The 15,873-nt window shown below is 43.0% G+C and overlaps 1 protein-coding gene across 3 annotated transcripts in view; it reads left to right on the top strand.

The window, feature by feature from the left end:
* Positions 1-1,234: 1,234 nt before the first annotated feature.
* Positions 1,235-15,873, top strand: part of TBP (TATA-box binding protein) — a 247,487-nt gene continuing 232,848 nt past the window's right edge. For 2 of the 3 annotated variants that reach the window (XM_029594205.1, XM_029594208.1), the window contains exon 1: positions 1,316-1,530. The gene's annotated coding sequence lies outside the window, so the exon portion shown is untranslated. The other variant, XM_029594207.1, reaches the window with a different exon arrangement.

Below are 15,873 nucleotides of genomic sequence, written 5' to 3'. Positions count from 1 at the left end.
TTTTTAAACCCAGGCCTGCTTGATCCTATCCTTAAGAAAGAGAATAAGCAATGTGGAAAGAAATACCACTAAAAGGGGGAACAATGGTTCCCCAGCTCACATCTGCTGGAGTCAGAGAGATACTGGGGATCACAGGAGGGTGCACCTGCTTATATGCCAGCACCCTCCGAAGTTTGCTCTGACTCCATCTGCTGGACGGGGGACATAACCCACCATCTGGACTGATCCTGGTACGTACAGGGAACCTCCAATACATAGGACCCATGTCATACCTGGCCATATCAAATGCTTGAGTTCTATACATTTTCCAGTGTTGTGTTCTTTTCAAACCACAGTTGCTGTCATTAGGATAATTTACCTTCATCAAATGTTTCATCTAGGTCCTACAAACCATTGGATAGTCTGGTTAGAAATGACATACTATTCCCAAAAATAGCAGAACTATTTCTATGTCACCACTGGGCTACCAAATGTGATGTTTTACTCAAAGTCCAGCTATATCTTGCCCCATTTTCCAGTAGTTTGATACGGCTAGTTATGGCCACAGATGGCTGCTGGGAAATTTTGTCTCAACGATATTTAATCCAGACCCATACTACATGGGAAAACAGATGTAGAGCCATGGTGCCTGTCAGAAACACGGCCTCTACATTTACAAACGTCCAGAAATATTTTTCATCCTTTCCGGGCCTCATCCTGTTTAACTGAGGTATCCCTATCCATTATGTTCCCAGTGCGTAAGGAAAATATAATTTCATCTTTAAACCACTTAAAAAATTCTGGCAATGCTACCTGCCGCTCATTAAACAAGAGAAGGCAACTGAAGCAAGAATTTGGGTCGGGAGAGCGGAACACTGTGGGCATCTTGGGCCCACTAACAACAGGCCTGAGTACTCATAATGCTCCTCTCTCGGGACCCAACTCAGCATAATAAGCCACGGATTACATTATTAGATTTTTAAAGAGATAAAAAATTAGCAGCTCAAGTGGTCCCTCAGAAAACCTGAAGAAAGGTAGTGTATTTCCATCTGAGGCTTCGCATGTTTTGGAAGGAGAGGTGAGCCCTCTAAAATAACACTGGATGGGGGTGAAGGAAAACTCCCTTTGAACATAACTCTTGTGACTCAAAAATTCGTCTATTCTCTCTATCCACAGATAGCCCAAATCTTGCCAGACAACATTACACCCCTCCACAATTAGAACGGAAGGAGGAAGTAAACGGGTCTTGTAGGGCGGAAGTGACGCACCCACGGTCTCCCGCGCTGTCTCGGTTGCAGTTCTGCCCCGCCCCTTATCTCCTGTTACACAGGTAAAGTGATGCTTGTGCGCGCGTGGGCTCTTTTTCCTTCCCTGAACAGCAACAACGAAAGAAGCGCGAGGACAGCCCGGATGGGCGAGAGTTCGCAGGCGACTTGGGGTTCCCCTTCGCACTGCGGCTCCTCACTCGCTATATCTCTCTTTGGGCGCTGGCTGGTTCTTTACCCATTCCCGAGAGCACTTGGGGGAAAGAGGTGGCTCGCACTGTAACGGGTTTGTAGGATTCCGTCTTCTTTTTCTCATCCTCGGGGGTCACGAGAGTCGCGCTTGTGATTTGAAGCGGAGGGCGAGAGGTTTTTGAGGTGTAAAGCTCCGAAGAACCGCTTCAGGGAGTATCCTGATTCCAGTATTCTCAAAGTTCACGGAGAAGGCCGCAGCGGTGCTAACCAGCTTGGTATTTTTAGAGCCTTATGCATGGACGTCTGTTTCTGTCTTTGATAGGGGAAGTCGGAATGATAGTTCTTTGCGGTCAGAGGAATAAAACCAGGACTATAGTAGCCTATTTTGGAGAAGAGAAATGGAGTCGGTCGGTTACTCTGCTGGACAACTTCTCAGAGAGAGACATTAGATATGCAGTAAAAGTATTATACCACAGGAAGGGGTCACTACATAGTGGCACCTTTCCTAGTTAGCGGCTATTTTCCTATATAGTGTTGTGTTGGTCTCTCGCCCCAGGATACTCTCGGTACCCTTGATGAGAGGCTGTTGCTAGTAGAGCAAAATTGGGAGGCAGTGTTCTGATTGTATTCGGGATTGAGATGTAATGAAAGACAGGTGAATTAGTTATGTGACTTAAGGGTCTTAAGTGTTAATTGTACTAAGCATTTCCTCCGGTCGCAAATTGGTGAAAAACTCGTTATTGCATTTGATCCTGATAAGAATTTACTGTTGATCAAACCCTTTTATCAAATTATACTTTATATTTGGTGTGCTAATTAAGCCCTTTTGTGTTACTATGCATTTATTTCTGTTTATAAGGGCTGTTGTAAGACATATGTGGGCCTGCAAGTGGAGTTTCTCTTGGAAAATGCTGACTGGCTTTGAAGTAGTGTTGCCAGATTTTAAATGGGGTTTATATCCTAAAATAAGACAAATTGTAACCCAAAAGAAGCTCAAGTAATCCAGGACAAGCATAATCCCAAGCCAAAAAGTAGCTCATTTTTCAAAAGACCAAATAAAGGCTACATACAATAATTATTGAAAATACAATTTATTTCTGTAATAAAACATATAAACTTGTGGTGTATTTATAGTATGGCAACATATCCAAATAAACCTGTTTATATAAACTGTGTCAAAAATAAAAAAAAATTGTAATTACAAAATGACTCCCATAAGGATTTTTTTTAACAGCCACATACATTTAAAAGCAGTTAACCAGAGACATTACACCAGTTTTCAAAGAGAAAGTATACACTGCTTTTCCCTTTAAATATTATTCCACCAAAACTGTCCATACATGCTAATGTAGTTGTATAGTTTTTGAGGAAAATTATGCACATGCTTCCATTATGCAGATAAGTAAACATGTATATGGCTTCTATGTGCATAAGTTTATCTACAATAAGCAAAGGCATTCCCAAAGGTGAGGGGGAAGGGTTTGCACATACATAGCCCGGGATGGGAGATAATGCGCCTCCCAGTATTTGATCAAAAAAGCAAAGCAATGTGCTCCCCCAGCATTTGGCCTGGAAAGCACCTCACTCCACATACCACCTTTCCCTCTCTCCTTCCCACCCCTTCCTCCTGTCTCTCTGCCACCCACTACCTCTTCATGCATGCCTCTTGCCCCCACACTCTTCATTCCCCACTTTTTCTTCCTTGTACTCTTCGCTCACGCTTCCTTCTCTACCCCAGCTCCCCTCACATTCGACCAAGCACCCGTATCCCTCACCAGACCACCTGTCTATCCCCTTCCCAAGGTATTCAATTTCCTTTATCTTCTCCCCCAAACCTCTTGCTTCCTCCTCTTATTCCCTACCCCCTCTTTTTCCCCTTCTGTCTTAAGTGCTATTTTGTCTCTCCCTGTTCTTCAGCAGGGTAATCCTCAGGCTGTCTTGACTATTTCTGTCAGGTTTTTGAGGTAGGTTAGAGGAAGGAATTCAGTGGCAGTAGTTTCGGCAGGTTTGGGGGGCTTGTAGGAGCTCCATAAAGAAAGCAGGCCAGTGACAACTGAAGTGGGTGAAACAGCTACCCCTCCTGCAAGCACCTCCTGCTTCCTACAGAAAATACATCTGTGCTGGCTCTGCTGCTTCCTCCAGTGAAATGATAGTGCATGCTTCATGGGCCGAGGATGTAGCCCAATGTACACACAAATTTTTTCCTATACAACAGGAAAAAAATAGCCCTACTGTGTGTCAAATACAATAAATAGCCATACTGTGTGTTAAATACAATCTGGCAATATTGTTTTGAAGTGGGTGCAAAGAATGCATAAGGATTTTAAAATGAAATCACCATATGTACTTTTCCTCCATCTTAACTCCACTCATTTTTACCTTCACTAAGGAAAGGTAATTTTATAACATTTGTCAGTTAGAATAGTGGAATTTGCCTCAGAAACTAGTGGCAAATATATTAAATTAGTCTAAAAAAGTGTATAAGCTCAGATCTATTTGTTGACCTATATAAGAACATGCCATACTGGGTCAGACCAAGGGTCCATCAAGCCCAGCATCCTGTTTCCAACAGTGGCCAATCCAGGCCATAAGAACCTGGCAAGTACCCAAAAACTAAGTCTATTCTATGTTACCGTTGCTAGTAATAGCAGTGGCTATTTTCTAAGTCAACTTAATTAATAGCAGGTAATGGACTTCTCCTCCCAGAACTTATCCAATCCTTTTTTAAACACAGCTATACTAACTGCACTAACCACATCCTCTGGCAACAAATTCCAGAGTTTAATTGTGCATTGAGTAAAAAAGAACTTTCTCCGATTAGTTTTAAATGTGCCACATGCTAACTTCATGGAGTGCCCCCTAGTCTTTATTATCCGAAAGAGTAAATAACCGATTCACATCTACCTGTTCTAGACATCTCATGATTTTAAACACCTCTATCATATCCCCCCTCAGCCGCCTCTTCTCCAGCTGTAAAGTCATAATCTCTTTAGTCTTTCCTCATAGGGGAGCTGTTCCATTCCCCTTATCATTTTGGTAGCCCTTCTCCATCGCAATTATATCTTTTTTTGAGATGCGGCGACCAGAATTGTACACAGTATTCAAGGTGTGATCTCACCATGGAGCGATACAGAGGCATTATGACATTTTCCGTTTTATTCACCATTCCCTTTCTAATAATTCCGAACATTCTGTTTGCTTTTTTGACTGCAGCAGCACACTGAACCGATTTCAATGTGTTATCCACTATGACGCCTAGATCTTTCTTGGGTTGTAGCACCTAATATGGAACCCAACAGTGTAACTATAGCAGGGGTTGGGAACCTTTTTGGCTGAGAGCCATGAACGCCACATATTTTAAAATGTAATTCCGTGAGAGCCATACTAACTACAACCCCCCCACCCTCCTGACCCCCCCCTCAAGACCTACCAAATGAATTTACTATAACCCCCTACTCTCCTGATGCCCCCCAAGACCTGCCAAATTAATTTACTACAACCCCCCACCCTCCTGACCCCCCCCCCCCAAGACCTGCCAAAAGTCCCTGGTGGTCCAGCGGGGGTCCAGGAACGGCCATTTTGATTACTGGCAGCCGACTGCCCTTTGCTCTTACTATGTCATAGGGGCTACCGCTGCCATTGGTCGACCCCAGTGACATAGTGAGGGCAAAGGGCAGTCGGTGCCATTTTGACTACTGGCAACCGACAGCCCAAGTCCAGGAGATCGCTCCCGGACTGCTCCTGGACCCCCGCTGGACCACCAGGGACTTTTGGCAGGTCTTGGGGGGTCAGGAGGGTGGGGGCTTTTGTTAGATTTTTTACTTTTTTTATTAAAGATTTGTCTGCGAGCCAGATGCAGCCATCAAAAGAGCCACATCTGGCTCGCGAGCCATAGGTTCCTGACCCCTGAACTAGCATGGGTTATTTTTCCCTATATGCATCACCTTGCACTTATCCACATTAAATTTCATCTGCCATTTTGATGCCCAATTTTCCAGTCTCGCAAGGTCTTCCTGCAATTTATCACAATCTGCTTGTGATTTAACTACTCTGAACAATTTTGTATCATCTGCAAATTTGATTATCTCACTCGTCTTATTTCCTTCCAGATCATTTATAAATATATTGAAAAGTAAGGGTCCCAATACAGATCCCTGAGGCACTCCACTGCCCACTCTCTTCCACTGAGAAAATTGCCCATTTAATCCTACTCTCTTCTGTTTTCTGTCTTTTAGCTCTTGTAAGTGGGAGACTTTGGTCTGATATGAGCAGTTACAGCTGAATTCCTCACACCTCCTGAAATATATACAGACAGCTCTGCCAGCTGTTGTCCTTGAAGATGTTTCATTGTAGGAAACATGGCTTTTGTTGACATTCTTTCTTTGGTTTGTTTTCTGTATGCTTACTTTGTTGTGATGAATTCCTTCAAACTAAGATACAACTGTAGTCTAAATGGGTCTTAGTTTAATGGTTTAAGGCTTGAATTTGATTTTAATTTTTTCCACTGTAGAATTAATGTATGCAACGTACATTTAAACTATTACTTTTCTTTTATTATGTAGTATGTTTAAGAATTTCGTGATATTTAGGATTACAAAATATCCTTATTGTTGTAACAAAAATGCTTATGAAATGCTGATTCTACTCCTTGTCTTGTAAGCTAGGATCTTGCCTTTTCCTGATTGATACATATTTTGTTTTTTTACTTCTGGGAAGGGGTAAGATGGAATATAAATAAACTGATGTTGATTAATCAACAGTTAATTAGTTTGAAATATTTAACTTTTGCCTGCCATTAGAGGATGCTGGTAATGTCATGAAATTCAGAGAAACTTTATTTTGGCAGAAGAGCCCTTTGTTACTGTTTACAACTGTTGCAGGGGATAGTGTGACAGGGATCTAGTGACCATAAAAATTGATTTTCACAGCCAGTTTTCATGAGTAGGTGGCCATATAATAGCTAAATATCTACGACATGCATTGGCTTTACCCTTTTTAGCATTTTTCATATTTTGTCAGTTCATTATGCTTACATTTTTTTTTTCAATTTAATGTTTATTAATCTTTTTCCATAATTTACAAGAGTAACAAACTTTTTTAAACATACAATACAATTATATCCATCCTTACTTCAAATTTCCACAAGAGCAATAAAGAAAAACATATAAATTATACATCAATGCCAATAAGGATTTCAAATCACCCTCTTGTAATCATAAATAAATTCGTTAAGGTACATATGTGGGAGATCCAGACGTTATAAAGAGCATTACATTCCAAATACTATGTCAAAAGAAATCAAAAAGAGAGAGGTGCACATCCATATTGCCCTTACTCTAGGATTCAGCTCTCTCAGTTCCATAATTATCTATAAAGGATCGCAAGTGTGTAGGATCATAATACACATATTTATTATTGATATACATTAAACATTTGCAAGGATATCTTATTGTTATTTTTGCTCCTAGTTGTCTAGCTTCTTGACACATCTGTAACATTTGCTTTCTACGCTGCTGTGTATTTCTTGCAATATCAGGGTAAATTCTAATTTTCTCCTCGAAAAACAGCTTTTCTCTATTACGGAGAAAACTCTTTAATACTAAATCACGATCCCCAGAGAAAACAAATGCCGTACTGTTCCACGGAACTCTACTTGCTCCACTGTAGAAGATTCAAGAAATGCTGTTAGATCAACCCCTATGTTGTTGGGGGGATTCTGTTCTTGCTGGGATCCATCAATCATTTTCTTCACAAAGTATATATTAGTAATAGGTGGTATGCTTACATGCATTTTAAATGAGAAGATTTGTCAATATTAAACATTTCTTAGCATTCAGACAGGTTAATCTACACCAGTGGGTTATGCACCTCTACCAGCAGATGGAGATGGAGCAAAGCTGACGTCACGGTGTGTATATATATACCCCTGCACTGGCATCAGCCCACCAGTATTGTCTGTCTCCAGCAGAAGGTGGATGGGCATCTCCCTACTGGGGATTACTTAAAAAAATATATGTATAAAGGAGAAATGAAGAAAATTGATCTGCCCTGTTCTCCTGTTGTGATACCTTATGGGTCCTTCCCTCAGTCGAGTTTTCTTGAGGTGATAACTTATGGATCCTTTTCTTAGAGCGCCTCAGTCCAGTAGCTGGTTTTCCGGTATTGACTTAGCGGTTTAAAAAAACAAACTTTGATTACATAAGTCTTTGCACCCTTAGTCATAGCAAACCCAAATTAGCTTTGGTTTAAAAAATTACCTTAACAAGACCCGTAATAAGTTGGAGCTCACCTATGTCCTGTCACAGTAACTGAGCTGATTTTAATATTCCTAGATGAATAATCAAGCTGTTTGTTTTATGAAGTGAATTTGAGGCAAAGGTCAAAATATGCTAACAAGGAGCTGCTGAAAAAACTCTGGGATAACTTTACTTAAAGGTACTGATTGGGGGAAGGCTATAAGAAAATTTGTGTTTCTCCCAGAACAAGCAGGATGGTAGTCCTCACAGATGGGTGACATTATCAGATAGAGCCCGGCACAGAAAACTGCCAAAGTTTCTAGAAACTTTGACTGGCACACTGAGCTTGCCCAGCATGCCACTATCCCCGCAGCCACGTGGGGTCCCCCTTCAGTCTCCTTTTTTTCACGGTGCGATTCCTCATGGGTTTTGGAGCTCTTCAGTTTTCTTTCTTAAAAGGAAGAAAGTGTTTTCACGTAGATAAGCAGCTGAATTAGCCATACTGTATGGGTACGTCCTCCGTGCCACAAGCTGGTGGAGCTCTCAAAGTCTAGTAAAATCTTTTAACTAGGTGCTCCCATCCTCCTATATCCCGACTGGATTACCTCAGGCTCTTCAGTCTAAATTTTTCCGCGTAACACAGTGCGCGGAGCTCTCTATTTATCCTTATTATACTTAAAACAGTTATATTTCTATATAAAAACCTCTTAACTAAGAAGATGAAGATAAACACAAGTCATGAAAATGGGAAAAAAAAATTCCTCAAAGCTGCTCTCACGAGATTGTTCAGCATCTCGGGGCACTACCTTCCCCCCCTCCCACCCCCCCAAACCGACTTGATGCCTTAACTTCGTCTCCTCAGTTACCCCCCGGTTTACCCAGGCTGGCACAGAGTAGAGACTGGGGGAGGGGTGCTTTGCAGCCGTTGTTTCACTTACCAGCTGATGGAAGAAAGAGCGCCAAGATAAAATCGGCACACCGGGATGACCTGGTCTCGGCCGCAGCGCCAAAGCCTCAAGATGCGCGCCACCTCTCGAATCTGAGGCCAAGAAAAAAAAAAAACAAACAAAATCAATCAGTGCGGTGGAACTGGAGGACCGGTGCGTCCATGTGTGCGTCGGAGGGCCGGCACGTCAACAATGTGAGTCATACACAGGTGCCGAAGAACTGAAGTCAGCGAGATCGTGAAGCGCCGAACCGTATTACCAGGCGCCGGGATGTCAATGGGGCGTTGACGGGAGCGCCAGAGCACAGAAGCCTCGACACAGGCGTCGGAGCACCATAGCGTCGACGGGGACACCGAAACCTCGAGAGCACCCAAGAGTCGGCACGCGAAATGTTGATGTGCGCGCCGACACATCAACGCGGGTGCCCAAGCACAGAGAGATAGACGCAGGTGCCGACATTCAGCGTGACCACCGGCTCATGGATTCGAGCGCAAGCAAGCCGGGATGTCATGTTGCGCCAGGACAGCAATGCTGATGACCTGTGGCCTTGCCGTTTGGCACACATAGCCCATTTATAACAAACTAAAAAAAAAAAAGATAAAATAAAAAGCGCTGCTCAACACTACATGTTGGCCATGTCGGCACATTGCCATGGGCACCAGGCGCACAGGGCACTCCAGGGCCAAGACGCGGGCACCGGACACGCCAGACCATCGGTCCAGGTAGCAAATGCATGGCACTGTTGTGCCCGGCCACAGCATGAGCCTCAGGCCACATGAGGTCCTGCAAGTGTACCAAAAAAAAAAAAGGGACTTTTGCCAACTCCACAATCCGTCAAGGTCGGTCAAGTGCTATCAGGACCACCAGGAGGATTCTACTTCTGCGTGGGAGGCTGATGCACAGCCTGGAGTTTTTTTTTTGTTTTTTTTTCTGGCTCTACTGAACCGGTACTCCTGCCATACCTCCCACTCGGCAGTTGTGCTGGAGATTTTTCCCGACAAACTCCTTTCTTGATTCACAACATTTCTCACTTCACTTGAGATATCAAAAAAAAAAAAAAAAAAGAATCTTTATCTTGCTATGCTACCATTCACCTTCCACGGCACTCCGTGAGAATTGAGCCGGCGATGCAGACGTATTGCACCTCCAGGATCCAAAAGGCCCACAAATTCAACAAGCCGTGCCTCAATGCCTTGACCTCAAAGAGGTAAGGCACCTCCTGGACTTCATTTCCGAGGTTGAGATCTTTTTCAGATTTCCAAAGATACCGAGGCAGCCAGCTGCCTTCTAGGATTACGGGCTGCCGCAATGGGATCAGATGTCTCATGACAACTAGGCATGTTTGCTGTGTCGTCCTGACACTTTATTCAGTGCTCAGTGCACTGATGTGGACACAAGGATTAGCAATGATAAACCAGCGCTCCCTTTCATAACATCTCCTCCACGGCTATCTTGGCCAGGGCATTAATGATCACCCTCTGTCTCTACCGAGGATCATACCCCCCCCCCCCAAAAAAAAAAACCCATTACTTAATAAATGACTTTTGGTAGTGGCACCAAACTGATCAACCCTTTATCAGAATACTGTGACGCCTCAACAGCCACGGCATCTATGAATCCTCAACCTCCAAGGCTGCTATCATCACCTCTGGGATGAAGTTTATCCACTTCTTTCTCAATCTGATGTCGCAATACATTGGATCAATGAGTCTTCTCTATAATCCACTTTACCTTTTGCAAACATCATTTAAAAAAAAATGTATACACTACTAAATAATAATACTGCAGAATGACTTCTCTTAAGTCCATTCTTCTGTCCTTCATCCCGAGAATTGCACTGCCTTTGAAACAGGTGTATGTTTGCATATCCATGCATCCCAGTTCCTGGTGTTACCTCTGTTTCCAGGTGGACAACCATTCTGTCCTTACTAGATTCTCCCATTCGTCCTACCTTCTTTCCCAGGGTCTCACCAAATACTGGGTGGTGGTAGTGACACACCGTTTGTTGTCAGAAATAATTATTTCCCTCTCTGGTCGCTTGACTTCTAGTGCCGTCCACTCCCTCGCTACTAAGAGGTGATCTTGGCAACCGATTCTGACCTAGACAACCTAGGATTCCTGATCCAATACAAAAAAAAAAAAAGGTCAACATTGCAGTCTATTCAGCCTGCACTTCATGGGAGCCTACATCGCGAAGTTAACCACAAGATTTCCTCCCTTACCGGAGAGCATTAACCCTCTCCACATGGTCTCCAACTCTACTTCACAGTACTTCAGTGTCAGCTCGCCAGGCCCTAACTGTTCTGGAGCATGTTAAGCAGCCGACTACGTAGTTCCGCATCCGTGCCTACATATCCGCCGCCTGCAATGTGGCCTCAAGCACTAGTGGACTTCATTTTTCTCCATATTTGTCCACTCACATCCCTTGCAAGAACAAATTTTTCAGGAACTGGACGAGCGGGAGCTTAGGGAGGCTCACTCACAATGGTGGCTCCTTCCATTGCCATATCAACGGTCTTTTCCCTTCCTCCGTTCCCTGCGGTATAACATAATACTCACCACAGCATATAAAGGGTTTGAAGACACAAGCTCTATCGCCTTAATCAACACATGAACCTCCCAGAGCTCGCAGTGGTCACACATTCCCGTCTGACTTTCCAGGATCCCCTACAAGGGAAAGATGGTCAGGATTCACACGGAACTCAACTTCCAATGTTCGTGTTTGGCAAGAAAGATAGTCTCTTCATGGAACCTCTGCAAAGAACCACTTCAAATACTGGATCTCGCTTACCGAATATCCATCTCACTTCAATTGACTTATCTGCCAGGAATTTACAACTCCAGAATGAACAAATTCAACAAGAAATCTTTTCACTAAAAGGTTTCACCACAGTGCATCTCTTGCATCACTGTGCACCAGTAAAGGTGAAAACTTTGGTCGTTTTTTTTTCTCTGACCTTATTTAGACTCCAGACGCCTTTCTCGTCAATGGATCGCAATACACATTTTATGCATTGCCTCAAATACCAATCATCTCTCGAGCACTCCAGAGATGCATAAAAGACTAGAGAATCTGCCATAATCGCAGTTAAAAAAAAAAAAAAAAAAAAAAAAAAGCGGATCTGTTTCCTATGACGCCAGCATGACCATGGCGCCCAGGGTACAGTCATCTGCGGCGGCTTCAAACCGCAACCCAGTTCTCCTGAGCGCCAGCTAATGGCTTCTTCCCTGGGACGCGGGAACATCCTCTCCACTCCTCCCTACTCCTTATGGCACTGAGATGCATGGCCTCCCTCACCAGCGTTTTCTCCTATCCGCAGGAGAACTATCCATCACATTCAAGTGCCAGGAGGGTTGTTCTGCTACGCTTCCGGATGTTCATCAACGGGTGTGGCCCCTTGACTTGCCCACCTGACCGCCTTTTGTCCTGCCTCCATTTAGAATACAGTAGGAACATTATGACCCTCGCTGTGAGTTCCTGTAAGCGCCATAACAGCTTATCTCATTCATCTAGAGGAAGGGCCTATTTCATATTTCACCAGAAAACAGCAACCCATCTCTGTGTCTTCCAACCAACCCACCTACCACCCAAACAAGGGACTTAGGAATAATTATCGACAACCATCTTAACTTAAAATCCTTCATCAAACAAACTACTAAAGACGGATTCTATAAACTCCAGGTTCTTAAAATAATCAAACCGCTCCTTCACGTGCGAGACTTCAGAACGGTCCTTCAAGCAGTTATCTTTTCTAAGATAGACTATTGCAATTCTATCTTACTAGGTCTCCCTTCCGCTTCCATCAAACCCCTTCAGATGCTCCAGAACACAGCTGCGAGAATTCTGACCAACACCAGGAGAAGAGATCACATTTCCCCCACTCTCAAGAACCTGCACTGGTTGCCTATACACTTTAGAATCATCCACAAATCCATCACTATTATCCACAAGGCTATACATCACCAAGCAACGCTCGATTTACAAATACCACTTAGACAACACACATCCACTAGACCCATCAGAGAAGCCTACAGAGGATCACTCTGCGTTCCTCAAACCAAAACCACTCACTACTTAACTTTCAGAGACCGAGCCTTTTCCACAGCCGGTCCTTCATTATGGAATTCTATCCCTCCGGATCTGAGACAAGAACCATGCCTACCGACTTTTAGAAAAAGGCTTAAGACTTGGCTATTTAAACAAGCCTTCCCAGATCCGAACTAAATGATAGCAAATTTCACAAGAGACTTCGCAATATAATGTAAATAATGTAATCCTAACTGCTCGGCTCTCTTATTTTAATTCTCTTCCCAGTTTTAAGACCTTTGTTGTAATGTAACTTTTGATCTCTTTGCACTTGTTTATGTTCCGTTTTTTGTTCTCACCCCTTGTTGCATGTAAACCGGCATGATGTGGTTTCTAATCACGAATGCCGGTATAGAAAAACGCTAAATAAATAAATAAATAAATGTTATTCCTTATTATACAGATTCATGTAGGGCATACTGTACCTCCATCCACCTTACAACAACCACCGATATCATGGCATATTAACCTGGTTCTCGAAAAGATAAAGCTTTCATCCTTGCAGCCCTGAACACTTGTCCCCTTTGATATCTCTCATGGAGGGGATGTTCCTGGTCCCTCTGACTTCTGCAGGGAGACCAAATGGCTTACAGGCATTGCTTCACTACCCTCTTTATCTTGGGTTTCGTTTCGGCAGAGTGACCTTCCGCACTTGCCCGAAATTTCCACCAACGATAATGTCCAGTTTCCTACATTGACCAGGCCATCACCTTGCCTACGTTCCACCCAAACCTTCTTGAAAATGACAATGAGACAAAGGTCACATACCTTTGATTGTAGATGTGCGCTGGCATACTACAGAGGGCGCACTCTGTCCCAGTCCACCCTCACAACTCTTCTTTTGTCACTTCAGACATGCATGGGCGTCCAGTGACGAAAACAACTTTATCCACAGATATATCCTATTATATCCATTCAGTTAGAATGGAAGGTTACACACACTATCCGCGACCCTAGAGACACATCATGGGCATGACATGGCAACCTCGATTGCTTCTCTTTCTGTCCATCAACTGCCTCTTATAGACATCTGTGAAGCGGCGACATGATCATCGCTACACTTTTTCACATTCCACCAGTGTTTACGCAAACTGACGGTGGATGATCCTTTGCGACGGACTATCCTACAGAAGTGCAAAAATTCCGAACAAATACAGCCTTCATAGGAACTGTCCACCACTATTATCGTATTGAGTAAAAAAAAAAAAATAGAGCATAAGGACAAGATGGCGGCACAGTAGGAGCGTTGAAAGTCTCGAGTTCCTGTTATTTCCTATAGAAGAATTTTTGAGCTATGCCTACCAAAAGAAAAGGGAAAGTAAGGGTCTTTCCCTCAGAGCCCTTACCTCCGCTTCTTCAACTCAATATTGACCGCTTCATGACCCAGCTGGCGAAAGAGGGACCCGGTGAATCCGTTGGTAGTTCCTCGGAAGGAGAACGGGAGGCTCCCCTGGACAAGGCTTCCCTAAGCCCAGACCAACGTCTGCCTCCTGCCCAGCGTGGCGCAGTCGGAGATTCGGCAGTGTCGCCCACCGAAGACGCGGAGGGAGCGACAACACGTGAGGGAGTAAGCTCCGTACTGGCATCTGAGGAAAAAAGAGCAGAGGAGAGGAGTTCCGTGGAGGTTCTCGAGAACCAAGGAGAAAGATCTGGGATGGAGAAAGAGCAGCAAAGGAAGCCGATCCTGAGACCCTCAGAGGATGAGGCGGTAATAGCTGTGAGACCATCAGGAAACCTCCCTCCCCGAACAGCCAGACTATCTGCGGCCTATGTCTTCAAGGCCAGAAACGGTAACATTAGGAGCAATATGGGACTTGGTAAATGGTTTAAGTTCAGCCATAAATAGAATGGAGACTAAAATTGACTGTTTCCTCTAGTTTTCAACAACAGTTTCAGGGTATTCAGTAACAAACGAATGAGGTCGTTATCAGAGTTGGGGAGGCTGAGAAAAATATAAAGTCTCTCCAAACCTTAAATACTGCAATGATAAAAGATCAACTAGCCTGTTCAAGGCGTCTTGAAATGATTGAGAATAATATCAGGCACTTGAATGTAAGAATAGTTAATTTTCCAAAAGTAGCTGGAGAAGTTCCTTTTGTCTTTTTGAAAAGGTTCCTAGTAGAGGTACTTGGTTTTTCTGATATAAATATTCTTTCTATTAATTCATGTTTCTTTGTTAAAAAAAAAAAAAAAAAAGAGCCTCTGCCACTATAGTTCCAATCCCAGCAAAATCTTACAAGTTTCCTAGAAAACTCAACACTAGAAGTTTTAGATAGAGATACTTTAATAGTATCCTTCATAACATCTGATATAAGTAAACTTATGGAGTCTTATTTCCAGAAATTCCCAGTATCTTTTCATGGCCAAAACGTTAAAATATATCCTGATTTGGCACCAATTACTCGCAATAAGCGACGTGACTTTCTGGCTATCAGACAGTTACCTCGTTAGGCTTTTCGTTTTTTGCTTAGATACCCATGTCTGTGTATATTAAGGAGGGGAAATGAGACATTTATTTTTACCCATGTAGAACAACTGCGTCAATTTGTGGACACTCTTTCCCTTTCTCATGATGAGTAAGGCAAAAATGTTTAAATCAGCTGTAGAACTGTTAATTGCCCTAAAAGAGTATAATTACCTGTAGAATCTCCTTATATACACATATATTTCTGTCCTCCAATGGTTATATTAATATTCCTAATTGTGATATTACGGATATACAAATTGAGTTTCAATGATGTTTCTACTGACATATAATTAATGGAAATAATTTTGTCTCTTTCTTTGCTGTGTTGAAAATGTATAATTACATTTCAATGGATTTAATTGAATAGAATGATTTACATATGTTGTTCAAAAATTAGAAATAATGAATTTAAATAAAAAAAAATGTAATTAACTGACACCTGGTTGCTCAGTACGTCAGCTGGGGACTCCCATACAGCATGGCTAATTCAGCTGCTTAACTACGTGAAAAGAGCAAATTTGCTTACCCTAAACAGTGTTTTCCATAGATAGCAGATGAATTAGCCATGCTGACCCACCCACCTCCCCGGACAGTTCTAGTATACCTACCTTGCTGTGATACTGACCTAGGAGCCTGAGGTAATCCAGTCGGGATATAGGAGGATGGGAGCACCTAGCTAAAAGATTTTACTAGACTTTGA

The sequence above is a fragment of the Rhinatrema bivittatum genome, chromosome 3, assembly GCF_901001135.1.
Source record: "Rhinatrema bivittatum chromosome 3, aRhiBiv1.1, whole genome shotgun sequence".
Classification (NCBI taxonomy): domain Eukaryota; kingdom Metazoa; phylum Chordata; class Amphibia; order Gymnophiona; family Rhinatrematidae; genus Rhinatrema; species Rhinatrema bivittatum.
This window is presented reverse-complemented; position numbering and strand designations above follow the sequence as displayed.